General features: G+C 38.1%; 1 long non-coding RNA gene across 1 annotated transcript; it reads left to right on the forward strand.

Annotated features, from left to right (window-relative positions):
• The first annotated feature begins 774 nt into the window (after positions 1-774).
• LOC117663124 (uncharacterized) lies at positions 775-3,703 on the forward strand. Its single transcript, XR_004590615.3, has 2 exons — positions 775-896; positions 2,559-3,703. It is a non-coding gene; the product is annotated as an uncharacterized LOC117663124 (long non-coding RNA).
• Positions 3,704-3,996: the final 293 nt, after the last annotated feature.

The following is a 3,996-nucleotide window of genomic DNA, read 5'->3' on the forward strand; positions in this document are numbered from 1 at the left end:
AGACTTCAACTCCCAGAATTCTCCTACCAGCATTCTCAGTTCTGGGAGTTGATATTCAATATTAACTTCATTGGCTAGCAATGACAAGGCTTCTCTGTCTGTCCAGGAAATGCTGGATGGACATGTATTACCAGTAGATTGAAACAACCCTTTTGTTCAGATCATCAAGTGATTTAGCAGAGGGACCTCCTGATCTAGCAACCATGCAAATAAAAGCTGAGTGCATGTATAAACTAAAATTCATAATACCATAGGGATTTAGTAAAAGCCAATGTTACTTTCAACTTGATTCTTGATAAGTTCAAGGGCTGTCCATGAAATCACCAAGAATCAAGCTGGACATGGCCTAACCCTAACCCTAATCCTAACCTTCTCATACTGTAAGTTCTCAGTCTTGTCCATAGCTCTAGTATTTGTTTGTGGTGTCCATTAACATATTAGTTGAGGTCACATTAGGAGTGACCTTGTCCAAGGTCAAGTTCAGTCAGGAGCCACAACTGCTGCGTTGAAGTTCATATTCACCAACTGGTATAAAGAATACCATATACTGAGTTATTTTACTCTCCAAGATTCTGTAACTTTCATATCATCTGCTTTTTTTATGGCAGCGAAAGGAACAGGAAGCTGAAAAGTTTTGAGTTCAGATTTACAGTTCTTCTTTGTTAGTCATGCTATATAAAGTGTTTGCTCTGCAGTCTAGAGTTCTACCACTCAAGCTATCATTTTCTACATAATATGAAACTTAATTAATTATTTGTTTTCCTTCTCTCTTTTTAAGATCCACCAAACATCTATCAACACACATTAACAATAATATTCATTAGACTAACTGGTGGCAAAAGTTGAACTCATGAATAGCTTCTTTCTCCTAAAGGAGATAAATATTCAAAAAAGAGGTAACATAACTTGTAGTCATGAATAATAAAATAAATGTAACATTCTCTGGCTGGTTGAAATGTAGACCAAATATTTCATAATCAGTAGTCCAGATTTTTTTAAAAATGTTTAATCCTGTCCATATTTTGCTAAAGAAAAAAAATATCCAGGTTGCTAAAAATCATAATGGCCTTCTTGTATTTGGTCCTTCAATGACATATTCGGGAATTCATCCCCCCTCAATTTTCCAAATTGGCACCTATAGTTATTATTTTATAGTGAGTCTTCTGGTTATTTATTTGTTTAGCATATGGCAATGTTACCTTAGCCAGGAGACTACAATGCTAATACAGAGTAGTAGTTTGGATGCCTGTTTGCTAGCTGTTTGGTTCACTCTCATGCACTTCCCAAGGTGTGCCACAGGAGGGCAAGCTACCTCCACAAAAAAAAGATGGGCAGCTTCCCTGCAGTGTCATCCAAGGCCTCTCCCTCCACTGAAGCTGCCTCAGAAACTGTCATTGCAACAGGAAAGGTTCAGCACAGGCAGGATTCTGACTATCCACACAAAGCACCAGGTTGTCTCCTCACCAAAGTGGTATCTTTTTATCTAGTCGCATAGAACATGCTTTCAAACTGCTACATAGGCAGAAGTTGAGGCAAGTGATGGGAGCTCACCCTGCCACATAGTGCTAGGACTCAAACGCTGGAGCAGAGACCATCTGCAGTGTCATTAAGCCATTGAGCCACCGTGCCTCTAGTTTTCTGGGTTAATGCAGAAACGGAGTTTACAGTTGAGGAAGACTGCTTTGAACGATGTGACTTGTATTCTTTTTCTCCCTCTCTTAAGTGGTTGGATAAAGGACCAGCAGAAATAGAACATGGTAAATCTTAATGTTTCCATGCTCACTGCACAATATTTTCATTTTCATTCTTCTCTGGGCTATATAGACCTTTCCAAGGAAAAATAGTATATTTTGCCAATATTCTCTCAAGTAATTACACCCATAGTGTTAGCAGTGGGAAGTCTCTGATGCACAACATAAATCTCCATTGCATGGACACAAAGGACAGTGTGTTATTCGAAAACCAAGAACATTTTGTTGTGTTGAGTGCTTATGTGAAACACTGATGAAAAAGAAATGATATATCAAACACTATATATTCAGATGCAGCTAGACACAGATTTAACTCAATTGCACCAAGTTAAGGGTAGGCATGAACTCCCAACAAAGAAATTATGTGTAACTAGCCATAATGAGAAAAGCTGTGTTTTCTTTGCTTGCTATCTTCATTCCCTCTAAAGTCAGAAAATTAATAGCAGTTCCAAGGGAGCTGATAGTCCATGGGTGGTGAGAGATTTTCAAATTGGAAGGAGTCGGAGGTATTGTTGTCTATCACATGATGAAATGCTAATAATATGCCAACAGGTTTGCATGGAGTGATAGAAAACATGATTTATTTCAGGTGTCAGGAGCAAAGTTATTTTTTTATTAGTCAGGAGGAATATTAGGAAGATTGAAGCTAACCAGACATGGATAAATAAATGTACTGCAGAAAGAACATCCAACAACTTTATCTCATGTCACTGGTTGATTTCTGTGGACTGCAAATCCACAATAGTCTTTATTTTTTTAAAAAGTTCCTTAGAAAAATATGCAAATACTTATTCTTTTTTCTTTCAGTCAGAACATGGCAGCGGCAACCTTACTAAAATTCTGATTGGAAGCAAAAAAGCAAGAGGAAAGTTTTCCTCTGAAGCCTCCAACTACAGTGCTGACAACTGGATATGTTCAAAAACTTACTTTATGAATGCACTAAAACAGGGGTATCAAACTCAAGGCCTGCGGGCTGGATCGGGCCCATGGGGTGCTTAGATCTGGTGCCCGGTGCCGCTCTGGAAACAGCAAATGATGAGCCTGCGGTGCCTCTGCCAATGAAAATGGAGCTCGGGAGGGCCGCTGACAGAGCACTTGGGCCACCACAGGTGCCCCGACACGAGTGACATGCACCCTGGCCACGCCCACCCAGCCCCCCGAGATCAAACACAACCCTGATGTGGCCTTCACCGAAATCAAGTTTGACACCCCTGCACTAAAGCTTACTTGCTTCATTTATTTACATATTTTGGGGTGGTTTTTTTAATATTCTTTTATGTTGTCTTTAAATTGTGAAGCTGTTAAAAACAGGACTAAAAAAATCACTAATACCAACATGATAAGCTTTGGGAAATTCTGATTTAGAAGCACCTGGTTGGGTTTTATTAAGTGAGTTTTATTTCCACTAGAATACAGAAAAAAGTGATAGGCATCCAATGAATAGATCTGAATTAGCAAGCTATGTTTTATAACCCAGTAACAGCAGCAGTAACTCAAAGATCAATAGAAGAAACTCTGGGTTAGAGCAGAGTATATTTATTTTCAAACTGATTTACTTAAATTATTCTTGAACTGATACTGCATTTTTCTACAATAAATTACACTCAAGACAGTTGTCAAATTGGAATAAATAAATAAGCAAAATACAATCCTAACCATAAAACTAATAGATCAAGAATGATAAAATACTGGAATAAAAACATATCTTGAGAAAGCACAAGGGGGAAAAATTGCTATCAGAGCCACCATATGCAATTCTCTTCCACCAAACTGCCACCAATATTTTAGCAAAGTCTCAATACTGAAGTTGGGTTCGCACACAGCCATTACCTATATTCTTGTTTGTTTGGCTCTCACTTAGTACATGAGATGAAACCAGCCACTGTGGGTGGGAAATAATGGTTTATCATATTGTAAGAGTCCAGAAATAAACCACGATTAAACAAACCATACTGAGAGGCTGCACCTGGCAAGGTCATTGTTAAGGTTATTGTTGTTGTGTTACCAACCAGCAGAGTAGATTGCACAGAGAAACGTTGCTGAGAGCAATGAATAAGAGTTAAGCAAACTGGTTTATCAAAAGTTTACTTTATAGTAGAAAAACAGTCTCATAGTCTTTAAACAAATTCCAAGTCTGTTAGATGTAAATGCCTTATTCTCTAATGTGTAAATAGTATGTAAATGGGATATCAGGGGTTAACTTATTCTTTAATTCTTAATGTATTCATGATTCACCACTCCCACT

The sequence above is a fragment of the Pantherophis guttatus genome, chromosome 2, assembly GCF_059756535.1.
Source record: "Pantherophis guttatus breed Tessera chromosome 2, ASM5975653v1, whole genome shotgun sequence".
NCBI lineage: Eukaryota > Metazoa > Chordata > Lepidosauria > Squamata > Colubridae > Pantherophis > Pantherophis guttatus.